Source organism: Vigna unguiculata, chromosome 1 (genome assembly GCF_037176805.1).
Source record: "Vigna unguiculata cultivar grain cowpea cultivar isolate G323 ecotype 2 chromosome 1, ASM3717680v1, whole genome shotgun sequence".
In the NCBI taxonomy this organism is placed as follows: Eukaryota; Viridiplantae; Streptophyta; class Magnoliopsida; order Fabales; family Fabaceae; genus Vigna; species Vigna unguiculata.
The window spans coordinates 27,957,913-27,974,190 of record NC_140792.1 but is presented as its reverse complement, the minus strand read 5'-3'; the positions used below and the strand labels follow the sequence as shown (position 1 = coordinate 27,974,190).

General features: G+C 33.9%; 1 pseudogene; it reads left to right on the top strand.

Annotated features, from left to right (window-relative positions):
- The first annotated feature begins 13,244 nt into the window (after window positions 1-13,244).
- On the top strand, window positions 13,245-15,223 carry LOC146888834 (uncharacterized; annotated as a pseudogene).
- The last annotated feature ends 1,055 nt before the right edge of the window (window positions 15,224-16,278 follow it).

Sequence of the window (16,278 nt, the reverse complement as noted above, 5' to 3'; positions counted from 1 at the left end):
TTATTATTTAAATATTAATTTCTTTATGTTAAAATAATGAATTTTAGAAAATATAGCTAATAATATCAATATTAATAACAATTATGAAATATACTAATAATAATACTATTAATAGCAGTAATACTAATAATAATAAAAATAACAATATATTATCAAAAATAATAATAATAGTAAATTTACAAAATAATATTTGGATATAAATTTGATTGTTTTAAATTTTAAAGTAACACTAAGTTATTTGTGTTGTAAATAAAATAATGTTGTTATATTTTTAAAATTTACAATTAAATTTTTGGGTTATATTATATATTATATTTTTAAATAGAAATGGGTCACTAATGATAACTCACACTGTATAGGACAGGCTTATGAGTCAGGTTGGACGGACTCGTCATTTTTTTTATTTAATTTGTGAATATCAAAAACATGTGTTTTCATATAAAATATTTTTTAAATTTTTAAGGAATTAGTTAATATATTCAATTAGATAAATGAAAATAATTATTATATTTACATGTTAAATTCTATTGAAACTTAATTTGTAAATGTAAATGATTTAAACTACAATACTATTATATATTTATACCTTTAAAAAATATAATATAAAAAATAATATTTTTAATTTTTTCATTTTAATTTTTAAGTAAAAGAAAAGCCAATAAGACAAGTCGGACCAGCTTGCATTTTGGCCTATCAATAATATTTTCATTTCGATTATTTATTTATCATTCTATAAACTTTGATAGTAAAGTGATCCCAATTTTATTACATTTGTGGTTCAATTAATGAAATTAATTTCAAACATCATATCAATTAAATAAAAAAAATTCATTAAAAGTATCAAATTAAAAATTCAAAAAAAATATTTCAAATAAAATTAAAAACCAATTCATGATAAAAAAATAAAATTAAACTACAGTGTTCATAACTATGACGACTTCAATTTTAAAAAAAAATGTTATACATCATAGACTCACTTATTTTGCCTTTTGAAGTTGTCAACGCTATCCAACTTCACCCTATTTGAAAAAATTTAGAAAATTCAATCCCTTTTAGTAATTACAAAAGTAAATTAACCATATTTTGTAACTAAATCCACAAGTAACATGGAGATATGAGTAATCAACTTAAAACTTAAAGGTAAAATGCAAACATATATTGAAATGTAAAATTCTTATTAAAATAAGTTAAATAATATGAAATAGATGTTAAACTTTCCAACAGAAATACATACAGATATTGTTATCAATATCAATGTACACATTAAGTTTATAATAAATAATTATTGATGAATAAATACGTTTATTTTATTTTATTTAAAATTTTAATATTAGGATTCAAATATAATATATGAGTATGAATTTGTTTATGCTAAATTATAAAATTGATATAATAATTAATTAGTGATATGTACTAAAACAGTGTTATGATGTGATTAAAATTTACCATTAGAGTTTGAGTTATAAATTATATTAAAATGAAATACATATGGACATTGTTGTTAAAGTAAAATGTAAACATATTTTGAAATATAATCTCATACAAATACTAATACCAACACATATAGCAACACTAGTACTACCATAACTAATAGTATTATTAATTAAAATAATAATACTAATCAAAAAAATTATAATATTAATAACAATAATGTTAATGCCATTTCAAATGATATAACAACAATAATAATAATAATAGGAAAAAATATGATTTTGGTCCCTCAAGTTTGACCTAAATTTGGAAATGATCCTGGTCGAAACTTGATCACTGTTTGGTCCGTACATTTTCAAAATCATTGTTTTTAGTCCCTATTTCTGGACAACGTTAAAAATAACAAATCAAGTGCAACATGTTATTTATTTTTTTTACAAAAAAAAAAAACCAGCATCGGCTTTTAACAAAAATTGAAAAAATATATTTTTGGTCCCTGAAGTTTGAATTTAATTTGGAAATGATCCTTTATTGAAATTTGATGACTGTTTAGTCCCTGCACATTCAAAATCATTGTTAATCTATCACAATATATAAAGAAAATAGCGTCTTTTATGTCCGCATTTAGTTATTCTACTTTTATCCAATTATTATTTTAAAATTAGTTATTTTATAAATAGTGTACCTTTAACTGTTATTCTAAAATCCTCTTTTGTCTTTATGAGTTATTTTAAAAAATTCCTTAGTGTACATATTTTATTTTTTTAATTTTACATTTAACAACTATTTAAAAAGTTAATTATATATTTTTTATTAATTTTAATCCAAATTTCTATGAAAATATGAAAATTAATATATTAATTATATATTTTTGCTAGTATATAATAATAATACTATTATTAATAATATTAATATATTAATAATAATATTAATAATTATATATTAGTAATATAATAATATTATTAATAATATTAATATTATATATAATCTTATTAATTACTAATATTACTAATATTAATATTAAAGAATAATAATAATAATATTATTATTATTAATAGTAGTAGCAGTATCATATAATTATTATTCAATGTGCAGGGACCAAACAATCACTAAGTTTTGATCCGAGACTATGAAGATGGAACACATTTTTTAATATATTAAATATATTATTTTTATTGAAATGTATATTGGTATAATTAATTTTATTTGATAAAATTAATGCACTAAAAAGAATATTGGTGTTTGTTTTCTAGGATTACGTAGGGAGGCAAAAAAACCTAAAAGTGCTTTATCATAAAAAGACTTAGGCCCACTTTTTAACTATAAATACTAGTAGGGGGTTTCTCCTTGAACCCCAAACATTCTTCTGTATCTCTAATTTTTTTTTTTTTTATGAAATGGATGTAAAACGAATGTCGAGATCCGTTTCACATTTTTCTGAAACGGATCTCGACATTCGTTTCATTATTTTTTTTTGTGAAACGGATATCGAGATCCGTTTCACATTTTTTCTGAAACGGATCTCGACATCCGTTTCGTTATTTTTGTTTGTTTTTTGTGAAATGGATGTCGAGATCCGTTTCACATTTTTCTCTGAAATGGATCTCTACATTTGTTTCATTATTTCTTTTTTTGTTTTTTTTTCGTTTTAACTCTTTCAACCACCAAAATAGGTAAAAAAAATTTAGGCTCACAACTGTAATTTTTGGAGGTATAGAAGAATATTTGGGGGTGCAGGGAGAAGTCCCCGTACTAATATCATATCTATCGTGTGTTGGGTCCTAAAATACAACAAATAAAAAAAAGGTTTCAGGAAGATAATACACTATTTTTATTCAGCAAGATGGAATGAAAAAAGAAAATTAAGTTCATCTAATTTTTATATATTATTATATAATATACTTTAGTACTTTGAGAAGTTTTCTTGCCTATATATTTGGTGCCCTTTATACTATTAAAAGTTTGGTTTGCAACTATAAAGGAGAATCAGTAACATGTTATTTGAAGAATTATTAACAATAAAAAAAGATCCTTTCTTCCTTAAATATGCATATTATAAATAAGGTGGGTTGCTTTTGAAAGAGGAGGATCTGAACCCTTGTCAAATGCTAGTGGAGGTATTGAAATTTTTTGAATATTGATAATCTTATATGTGTTATTTGGACTCTGTTACAATGACTTCGTTTCAACTTTTCAACGACTACAAAATCAAATTAAAAAAATCTTCATAAGCTAAAATCAGCTTAAAGTTAAAATTTAAAATCTATACAAATTATATAAGAGAACTTGTATAAACTTGTTCTTTAAGGTAACCAAAAATTAATTTCTTATGCATAACTTCATCGAAAGGCTCAGCGGTTATATTCCTTACTTTTGATACAAAATTACTGCTACTAGTTTTATATTACGGAAGATGTAAATGTAATATTCTCTTACCATTTTTGCAGATTAAAACTTTGCTGCATAAAATATTTTTCAGTATACTGAACAAGGAAATCATGTTCATGGCAATCAACAAATGGAACAAGATGACGAAAAACAATATAATTCATCTCATTTATTAGTGTTAGAGAACTTTAGACTTATGTGAGGAAATCTTTCTTAGATATATTATCATAAGACTTCTTTTTATTTAGATGTTTGGATTTTATAATTTTTGGATTTTTTATGTTGTTTAACCTAGGTTTGAACGTTGTATGTTTAAAATATTTGCTTTAATGAATGATTCTTAGATATTTATAAATTTTCTTAATGCCGTAAATTTTTGTGAAGACGTGTCTCAAAGAATCCAAAATTTGTTTGTATTTTAATTGTTTTGATGCATTACTTTTTGTTGATACCCTTTTATGCTTTTGTGTCCTAAAACTATTATACATTGGTGGAAAGTTTTATGTTATTTTGTACTATTTGATGGATATACTTTGATCATTGTAGGATTGATTATCTATCCTTTTTAAATAGGTATTGCAAATATTGGAGGTATTTAAACACTTTTTGTGAATAATTTATTTTCTTTGTCTTCTTTTTTTATTATGGGCATAGGTTTATGGACATGACTCATAATAGAGAATGAATAACAGTGAAGTAATTGCAATTAACAAAATAATATTTGTAGGAGATTAATAGAATTGCAATAAATTAGCTAATCAATTGTGATACAAATTAGTGATAAAAGAATTGCGACAAATTAACTATGGATTAGCGAGAATAAAATTGCGACAGATTAGTTACAAATTAGCGAGAAAAGAATTACGACAGGTTAGCTACGGATTAGCGAGAAAAGAATTGCGACAGATTAGCTACGGATTAACGAGAAAATAATTGCGATAGATTAGCTATGAAAAAATTGCGACAAATTAGCTATGAATTAGCGAGAAGAGAATTGCGACAGATTAGCTACGGATTAGCGAAAACAAAATTGTGACAAATTAGCTACGAAATTTTTCGTAACTAATATATAAAATTTTTGTAGTGAAACCATAATTGCATATCCAATTATACTCATGCCAACACTTTAACATTTACCAAAAATCACCTCCTATACAAATCCAATTCCAGCAATCAATCCCAATCACAATCCTTATGTGATAACATTCTAATTACCTCAAACATACAAAAAAAAAAAACAGATTCATTTACCAAAATAGTGGTTCCTAACACCCAATTAAATATATTACATCCAACCCCTGCTTTCATCTTTCAAACCTATTTTCACCCTCCTTTAATACTCTTTGATATCATTTGTAGTATTTTCAATTACCCTCACAGAACCCAAAACGCGCACAACTAATTAAAATAACAATTGACATTGTTGTCCCGCCTATCACTTGGCGGCACAATTCCTGCTGCCAATTGGCACATCATATTCAGGGAAACCCATATTCCACTCGCACCAACAACAATCCAAGACAATTAATTTCACATTTCAATCAATTAATTACACGAACCTAGATCAAATTAATTTCTCCTTTTTTATCCGCTTCTACTCGACATTATACAATTGTAATTTAATCCCAATTATACTAAAGAAATTAAACCGGTAAATCATCTCCCAAACCCTAACAAGGTTGCCGCATTTGGTTGTTTCCCCTTTAATCCCCAAGACTCATACACACACATAAATAGTCGTAAATTTCACACTTTTCATGAATTCAAATAATGCACACCAACAATTCTAGAGAATCCAACCAATCACAAAATAAAAAAGAATGCAAAAAACACTCAAAGCTTGCGTCGCTTGGCGGGCTCACCCTTTTCGCCGGGCAGTTCATCTCGAAAACCCAGAATTAGGTTCATCACTCATGCGTCGCCTGGCGACACAGTCAAAGCCGCTAGGAGGTTTTTGGGAATTTTTCCATAAACGCGAAAACGAGAAGAGTTTAATTCTATAGAGGCACTATATTCACGCATCACAATATGAAAAACAATCACAAAGCATGTATACACATAAAGGAACTCCCCTAACTTAGATTACTAGCTTGTCTTGATGATTCTTAGTGCTTCTTCTTTGACTACCAATGTCCTCCTTAGCTTTTCCTTCGTCCAATTCCTTTGCTCACTCAATAACCACTGTGGTTACTCTATAAAACCTCTCTTTCCAACACTAACGAGAATGTAGTCCCAAATTCACCCTTTGTTGCCCATTCTTGCAACTAGGGTTCTTCTGCCCATTCATATTCACGCCAAAATAAATTTTGACAAAAAAGAAAGCTTGCTTCACTTTTAGCAAGGTTTGAACACATAACCATTTAATTACAAAGCAAGTGCACAACAAATTCAACCAATTCATGTTTCATGATAATTCCTACACCTCTAGGAATATAATATCATGCACCATTGTAAAACATATCATTAAAATAACACACAATTAAATTAACACACGATTTAGCTTACATAGGACTCGAACCCAAATACTCTCACATAATCAAATACTTTTTTTAACATCCTGACTGGATATTACGGATTTAATTAATATCATAAAGAAAATATAAAGAACTTCATTTAATAAAATACCATTTCCCAAAAATGCGGGAAATTTAAAACATTTAATACCTCAAAATTTATTAAAAAAACATAATTATAACTCCAATTATAAAACTCAAGTCTGATATTTTAATATATTACAACTAGCTCAAAAACATATTAAAACTCTGATAAATTCCCAAGCTAGCCCACACTTTGAGCCTATGCCTCACCAGAACCACTTGCAATATCATCTGCTCCCGTGTATCGCGTACACGATCATCGCCAAACACAAACAGATAGGGTGAGCTAATATCAAACCATCATATGTATATAAAAATATTATATATCCAATTAATTATACCAAGAAAATTCCCCTCCTTCATCCCACACGACCACAACCATGTTTTGATATCATAAGCACATCAAAAGAAATCCACCATTTGATCTCACATGGCCACAACCATGATTTGATATCCAGAAACATCAAAGGAATCTCATCCTTTCCTTCCACATGGCCACAACCATGTTGACCGTGTTCTACATCTTCTTGTGAGTACCTCAAGATGTCTTGCTGCCATACCTATTGGGCACAACCGATAGAGCACATGTGGGAACCCATGCTACGGATCACAGCCCGTAACGCCAGGTGGAGTTCCCAATACGAACATAGTCTGTAACGTCCCAAGACTACCAAACTCGTCAACTATTTACTGAGGAGGGCAATCTATCTAGACCCATCCGTACTGGCCACAACCAGCACACTCACATTAGCAACACTCGTCAACTCGAGTCACAACTCAAGAGATCCCCGTGTTCATCCGTTATCCCGAGAAACAACTCAAGGGACGTCATTTTGAACCACAACTCAGAGAATGCCACATGCTTAACCCCTATCCCGAGCCACAACTCAAGGGATACGTTCCGAACCACAACTCAAGAGTTCCTCGTATTCATCCGTTATCCCGAGCCACAACCCAAGGGACGTTATTCTGAGCCAAAACTCAAAGAATGTCATGTGCTTAACCCCTATCTTGAGCCACAACTCAAAGGATACATTCCGAGCCACAACTCAAGGAACACCAGCAAGCCCATCTTTGAGATCTCTTAGAAGCCTTGTAGACCACGCATCACAAATCAAACACAAACCAATCTGCTTAGGCTAAAAGTCTTCGTCCAAACACCCAACCCTATCTCGCTTAAGCTAGGCTCACTCGCTTGAGCGAGCACGTTGCGCAACAATAGTCCACGGACTCTCGCTTGAGCAAGCTCCTTCTCGCTTGGGCGAGACCATCCTTCACCCATAACTAATGTGCCTCGCCTAGGTGACGAGTTTAAACAGAACCCATCATCCATCGAATTCTCGCTTAGGCAAGAGTCTCTCGCCTGAGCGAGCCATGCTTTCGCTCAAGACAGAGCTTCATGCCTAAGCGAAATGCTCAAGCAAAAGCTCCCAATACTCTCGAATTATCGCTTAGGCGAGGCACACTCGCCTAAGCGAGATGGCCTGTCGCCCAAGACCAAAACCCTCCGCTCGAGCGAGACGCTCGAGCAGAAACAAACTCAATTCTCTACTAATCTCACCTAGGCGAGCCTGGCTCTCTTAAGCGATAATTGCAGATTTCTGCACTATTACGCAAACAGACGCCAGTAAACATGCCCAATTCACATCCCAACATCAATAACCAACAATTGACAAAACGTGCACAACACATATGGCATAATTTAGGCTCAATTGATCACCAAATTTGGAATTTAAACCATAAACATCATATATAGTACCAAACTCATCATTTTCATATGGAGGCATTATGCATCATTCATACAATATCAAGAAACCAATCATTCCTAAACCACAATAAACTGAGTATAAAATTCATGGCACATAAACAAATCATGCAATTTCTCATAACAGTTCGAAAACTTAGGTTCAACTCCCCTAACCTGGATGCCTTTGCTTAGAACATGCAAATTTTGAGAATTCATCCTTGATCACCGGGCAGCCCAACACCTCCCTTTCAATTAGCTCTCAATTGCCCCTCACTAGTCACTCTTTTACTCTAATTTCGTGCACCTTACAAGTTCTCAGAAAACCAGCCTCCAAAAACCCTCTTTTCTCTCCCAATTTGCCTTTTAAAGGGTGCCTTAATGTGGTTTAATGAAAAAAAAAAACGAAACTGGTTTTATGGTGAGGTTAATTGTTATTTAAGGGCCATTATCTGGTTGTTTTTCAGCCCCCCTTAGGGAGCCCTTCTACTAGAGTTTTCTCTACCCTTTCATATTCAGGCCACAACTAATTTTATTTTAGAAAAAAAAAGAGTTAAATTAGATTTCACCAAGGTTTGAACCCATACCATGGGTATCATCAAATAAATGCACAACCACTCAAGTAATTTATGTTTTGTGATAATTCACATAATTCTATAATTATGTTATAACTTAACATGATCATGCATATTATTAAAAATTAATAATAAATCAAACAATATATAATTGGGATACATTAGACTTGAACCCAAGTCCTCTAACACAATCAAATACTGTCAACCAATTAAGCTAGTACTTTTCCATGTCACATTAATCAATATTTAATGCCTGTAAGGCCCCCACTACCCGCATTAATTAATTAATTAATTATTTAATTAATTAATTTTCACGGGTCTTACACTTTTCACCATTTAATCTAATACTTTTCCACGTCATGAAAACTAATAATTAATGTCATAAAAACTTCCCTTACCCGCATATATTAAATAATTATTTATTTAATTATTTAAATTTCTCGGGTCTTACATCTTCTTCCTAACTCACGGTTTTGTTATCCTAAAATTCCTTTTGAAGAGCTTTGTTCATTTTTTACCTTTATTTGTTTTATCTTTGGCATTCTACTCTTGACTTTGGAATTGTAATGTGGTGTAGGAACTTTTGATATTTGGCCAAGACTAGAGGAAGCCCTTCCAAGCATTAGAGACCTTTTTGGACCTCAAAGGTTGAGTTGGAGAGAAGAAGAAAAAGGAGTGAAACACTTAGAGAGGAATACAAAACATTTTTGCTTGTATTGCAATTTTTGGATTTGTAATCTTATATTTGTTTGGACTTGTAATTCATGGCCAAGTTAGGTGTCTTGGGGGAGTCATAGGTACTCAATATTGTAACATTCCGACCGGATATTACGCGTTTAAATAATAAAATAAAATAAGAAAATAAAATCTCATTAATTATAAATTCATTCCCAAAAATGAGGGAAATTGCAAATAATTTATTTCATAATAAAGATAACTCTAAATTCAAATTTCTCAAAATTCAATAAAGTACCAAAAATAGTCATATAATAGTTTACAACTTTATTCCAAAACCATAAGTGATAAAAACTCAAGAAAACTGTTCCCATGAGTTTTTCCCCGCTCCGTTGCTAAGTCTCACCAGATCCACCTACAACATCATTTGCTCCCGTGTACCGCGTACACGATCATCGCCAAACACAAACAGATAGGGTGACCTAACAAAATAAACATATATATATATATATATATATATATATATATATATATATATATATATCTATGGCACAATTATACAATCACACAATCACACCAAAGGAAATCCATCCTTTGATATCCCATCACATGGCCACCACCATGTTAATCGTGTTCTACGTCTTCTAATGAGTACCTCAAGGTGTCTTGCTGCCATACCTATCGGTCACAACCGATAGAGCACGTGCGGGAAACCATGCTACGGATCATACACCGTAACGCCAAGTGTAGTTCCCATATACGAACTTAATTCGTAACGTCCTAAGACTACCAAACTCGTCAGTTACTACTGAGGAGGGTAATATATTCGGACCCATCTGTACTGGTCACAACCAGCACACTCACACCGGCAACACTCCCCAACCCGAGCCACAACTCAAGAGTTCCTCGTGTTCATCTGCCATCCCGAGCCACAACTCGAAGGATGCCATTCTGAGTCACAACTCAAGGAATGCCACATGCTTAACCCCTATCCCGAGCCACAACTCAAGGGATACGTTCCGAGCTTAACTCAAGGAACACCAGCAAACACACCTTTAAGATATCATAGAAGCTTTGTAGATCACGCACATCATAACAAGCATAACACCAATCTGCTGCAGCAAAATCGCCTAGCGGGGGACACACACCGCCAGGCCTGCCGCTTCCAGATCGCCTGACGGGTGATACGTACTGCCAGGCGCTAAGCGCTTTAGTCTTCACTACCACTGCAATTATTGCCTGGCCGAACTTCCTCTGCCGCTAAGCGCCACACGCCTTAGTATTCACTGAACTACAGACTCTGCCTGGTGCACCCCTCCTTACCTTCAGGCGCCACCGTGATCCAGAACCCCCTGTTTCTACGTTGTTGCCTGGCGGGTCGATCACCACCGCCAGGCACTACACCAGTACTTGCATAGTACTGGTTTTAGTTCAGGTTCAAGCACACTTCACATAGGTTGCTCTCATTTGCTCTCATTCTAAAGTACCCCTAATGAAAAGCATTGCCATCTATAATATTCCTGGCCTTATAGCATCTCACATGTGCATTCATCCCCTAGTCATATAGACCATCCCAAGCATGCCCAAACAAAATATAAGCAACAACACTCTAACAATTTTAAGCATATGATCTTATACACCAATGAAATTTAATATTGACACCGATGTCTTCACCAAACCAATTCTCCATATGTGACTAACCCAAAGGAACATTCAAATTGATAGAGACTTACCACATAACCCAATCATGCCTTATTAGAAGTTACTTGAACTTATCAAGAGCTTATTCATGTATTTTACAGACTCCAAATCCAATCTCCACCGTTCAAAGTGAAGAACCACATGTTATGGGCCACCTGTCAAAATTTTACCTAAATCGGACGCTTAACGAACCAGGAAATGTAGTTTTACAAAAACTGCGGGAACTAGAAAAATTGGTGGCGCCTAGCGCCCAGAATCAGTGGCTTGGCGCCTAGCGATACAAACCTAGCACCAGGCGTTTCTTGTTCCGCGAAAATACAAAAAATAGCATTTTTTGTGAATCAGAACACCATGCCTCTCTGGTATGGCGCTTGGCGGCCAAATAGGTGCCGCCAAGCGGTTCCTGCACCTACGAACCTTACCCCCTTCACAACAACTTTGATTTCCATCAATTTCTGACTCTATAGGATACGATCCCAGTTATTGGGATTACGGTTCATCCCTAACACTTCCCATTCACGAATTCATTCACATTTTCCCCTTAGATTGCAACCACTATAGAAATTCCCAATTCATCAACCCTAAGATAATATTCCTATTGTTTCATCCAATTTAACCATCAATTAAATGAATTTCAATGATGTTTGACATACAATCACCCCATAACCATTAAAATTTGCTTTCCCTCCTATTAGAGTCATCCCAAAACATCCAGAACATCAAAATCGAACCAAAATTGGTTCGCGTCGCTTGGCGGGTCAATTTCCACCGCCAGGCCGTTCATAGGAAAACCCAGAACTGGGTTTTGTGGCTTGCGTTGCCTGGCGGTCAGGGACGTGCCGCCAGGCGATTCCTATGCAGGAACCCAGAATTTCATATAATTGGGATGAGTCGCCTAGCAGTGGTTCATCACCCGCCAGGCGGTTTCTGGAAAATTCCAGAAACACGAATAATACATGAAATAAGCAGTGTATATGCATCCAATTCAATATACAATTCATACAATTAACGACGTGAAGTAAAACGCAGGGTCCAGCTCCCCTAACCTGGATTCCTTAGCTTATTATTTGGACTTGTTATGAGTTCCATCTTGATCACTAACGATGTTCCTTTGACTTTGTCTCAATGCAGCTCCTTGCTTCCCTCAGTTCTCCCTTACACTCTCAATTTTCGTATACCTAAGGCTATGCAACAATAACAGTCCCTAAACCACTCTTTCTTTCTCTTAATTGGTCACTAATTATGGTCTTAATGAAAGGTAAATGGTATAAAACGAAAATGCCATTAAACTTGAGTTTAATTGCCATTCATTGGCAATTCTATGATGGTTTTCCTGCCCCTGGCTGCTAGGGTCTCCTTGCCCTTTCACATTCATGCTAAAGGCAATTTTGGCAAAAAGAAAGTTTAATTTGGGTTCACGAAGGTTCAAACCTCAAACCATGCCAAATGTCAAATTAATGCATAACCATGCAACCAATTCATGTTTCGTGATAATTTATATAATTCTATGATTATATTATCACTCATCATGATCCCGCACATATTTAAAATAATAATAAATTAAATAGCACATACTTGGCATACATAAGACTTGAACCTAAGTCCTCTCACACAATTAAAATACTCTCAACCACTTGAGCTAGTACTTTTTCACATCATAACAATCCGCATTAAATGCCTTAAATGTTCCTACTACCCACATTTATTAAATAATTATTTAATTAATTATTTAAATTTCTCGGGTCTTACAAATACCATTTCCTAACTTGAATCTCTAATCTCTTATTAAATTCGTTTTTAGTTGGTGACATTTGAAGGTTCCAAAGTGCCTTCTAACTCCACCATCAGGTTGCATAGTTTAGTTTAATTTCTTTCCTTAATTTTTTTCTTTTTGTTTGTAGTTTAGTGTGAGTCTACTTACTTTTCAAACCTAATTCCCTTTGAGAGGTTGGGTGTAAGAGGGCTGAAGGTAGCTTTGGCAAGGAAAGGCTTGGATTTTAAGTAATCATTAGTGATTCTTCTCCCTTTTCTGGAAGTGAATTCAAAGTTCTTTTTCTTCTTAAAATCCCTTAAAGAATTAGAATTTGAAATAAAAGTTTTTTTGTTGCATTGCATATTTTTTAAAACTTTAAGATGTCTAGATCTCCTTCCAAGGTTCCCTCTTACCAAATTGGTAGTGATTATAGTGAAGTGCCTAGTTTACAACATTTCTCAAAGGAACTAAAATCATTAAAAATTTGGCAAAAGCAAGAGTCCATTTTGAAAGAGAAAGAGAGAGTTGAGAGAGATGAATATCTCACAACCTTGGAAGAAGAGCTTAGGATACTTAATGCAAAACAAGCCAAAGTTCAAAAAGAGTTGAGACAAAGCAAAAGTAAGAGGAACTCCAAAGAAGCTCCTAACACAATACACAACTCACACACTATGAGGAAGATAGTAAGATTTTGAACTAATACTATCAACCTCCTCCACATAGAAGACTAAGAAAGGAGCGTGAATAAGAGTCTAGAGAAGTTAGGGTTAACCTTCCTCATTTCCATGGGAAAGAAAATGTAGAGGCATACTCAGATTAGAAGATGAAAGTTGAGCAACTTTTTGAGTGTCACCAAGTGAGTGAGGAGAGAAAGGTTTCCCTATCCACCTTAAGCTTCCAAGGGAATGCAATGTATTAATGGACTTCACTAGCGACAGATAGAACACTCTCCAATTCCCCCCAAGTTGAGCATTGGAATGACTTGAAAAGTGCCCTAAGAAGAAGACACATACCTTCCTACTACAATAGGGAGATTATGGTCAATCTCCAAAGGCTCTAACAAAGGAACATGAGTGTGGAAGAATATAGGCAAAAAATGGAACTCTATATGATGAGGGCAAGCATTAGGGACGGAGAGGAAACAACCATTTCTAGGTTTTTAAGTGGACTCAATGACATTAGAGACAAAGTGGAATTGTTTTCATACCAAGACTTAAATGATTTGGTACAAATTTGCATCAAGGTGGAGCAATAACATTTGAAAAAAGGTTTTAAAGATCACCACTCAAGTTCATATGTCAAGAAAGACTACAAAAGGGAGTGTAAGCAAGTGTTAGAAGAAGAACCCCCTAAGAACCTAGGTAAGGAGAAAAACCAAGAGAAACCAAGGGAATGAACATCATCACACACCCATACTAGAGACATTAAGTGTTTAAAATGTCAAGGGAGATGTCATATCTCATCCCAATGCCGTTCCAAAAGGACCATAATCCTAAGGGGTGTCAATTCCTATAGTAGTCACGATGAATAGAGCTCTAGTGAAAGTGCAGATAAAATTAAGAGAAAAAGTGAGGATATCTACCATTGCAATAAGGATCTTCTAATGATAAGAATAACTCTCCACAATCAACCAAGTCACCAAGAACTAACCCAAAGAGAGAACATCTTTCAAAAACGATGTAAAGTTTTAGAAAACGCATGCTCTCTCATTGAGGATAGTGGCTCATGTTGCAATTGTTGTAGCACAAGGTTGGTTGAAAATTTAGCTTTGCTTATCTTGCCTCATCTTAAACCTTATAAACTTCAATGGATTAATAATGATAAAGGCAAGGTAGTTAATCAACAAGTGGAAGTTAAGTTTTCCACAAGGAATTTTGAAGATAGTGTGCTATGTGACATAGTACCTATGGAAGCCTGTCACATCTTGTTGGGAAGACCTTGGCTTTTTGAAAGAGAAACCATACACCATGGCCATACCAATGAGATAACAAGAGAGAAAAATTGTACTACATCCTCTCACACCTTCTCAAGTGGAAGAGGACCAAGTGCAAATGAGAATAAAGAGAGAAAAAGAAAGAGAGGACACTTGCGCACACAAGAGTGATATCAATTGTTCTAAGTGTCAAAGTAGTACACATAAGTCCAAAGAGTGCCCCAACAAAAGAGTGCTCATGTTAAGAGCCAAAGGCTTGTGTGAAGATTCAAAAGAGGTCTTCTTTCCACCTTCCTTTAGTAGAATAGAAAGACAAGACCAAATAAGACCTTTTGTTGGAAAAGAAAGTCACTCCAAAAACACATGGATTCCACACAAGGCACACAAGAGTTTAAAGAGAAAGGCTCCCCAACTCCAAAGCTTTGATCATTCATTTGATCAAAGGTGTATAATCTTTGGGAGCTACATGCTTTGGAAGATTATTACACTTACCTTGTCTCTTATTTTTTGTAGAAGGATATTTGACCCCAGTGAGAAGAAAGTCAAACATCTACAAGAGAAGGAAGGATAAGAACTTAAAAATTTGATGATTTGAGGACAAATCATTTTGAAGAGAGAAAGGATGATGACATACCCCCTAGCATGGCCAAGCACTTTAATGAAGTGATAAAGTCATCTTTGCAAGGTGAAGCAAATCTCTTTTCTCTAGGAGCTACATGTTTTGGAAGATTATTACAATTAAGAATATTTAAGCCTTGTATTAAGGGCCAAGTAGTGTAGGTTTCTTTTAGGCCTTGTATTAAAGGCCATGTAGTGTAGGGTTTTAATAATAAAATATCTTAAGTAGGGAGCATCATATGCGCCTAACTTAAGCAATCCTTTTATGTTTAATTAAGTTAACCTTAACTTAAGGTGGAGGACATCCCTCACATGCCACATGGCAAAGCCTTTAATGGAGAGTTATCTTACATAGGTAGTGGTCATGTGCCATTCCTATTGGAGGGGCTTTTCATAAAGTAGTTTTCCACATGGCAACATATGAGTGGTTCGTTTTGTGAGAGTGAGGTTTTTCGCATGTCAAGCTCTCCTTCACCAAGATAACATTTTTTGGATTTTGGTGCATGTTAGCATTTTAGGGTTTGGACCATTTTGGAGACACCTTACTCTATAAATAGAGGTGTCTCCCCCATGTATTTCCCACTATGAGAATAATGTTATGCTGCCAAAATTATTTACGAGTCATATTTCTTATCTTAGTCACTTGCTAGAGCATCCCAAGAGGTGCCTCTAGCACCTTTTTCTCTAGAGTTGGCCTAACTTCTCTTAGAGCTCCACAAACAACCTTCATCCACAATTAAATCACCAAAATCGAGAGTCATTTTCTCTCAACACCAAGCTTCCGTGAATCCACCATCCACCATAGTCACTATTTCAAGCTTTGGCCCAACCTAGCTTGAGGAGGAGTTTATCATCGTGGTACC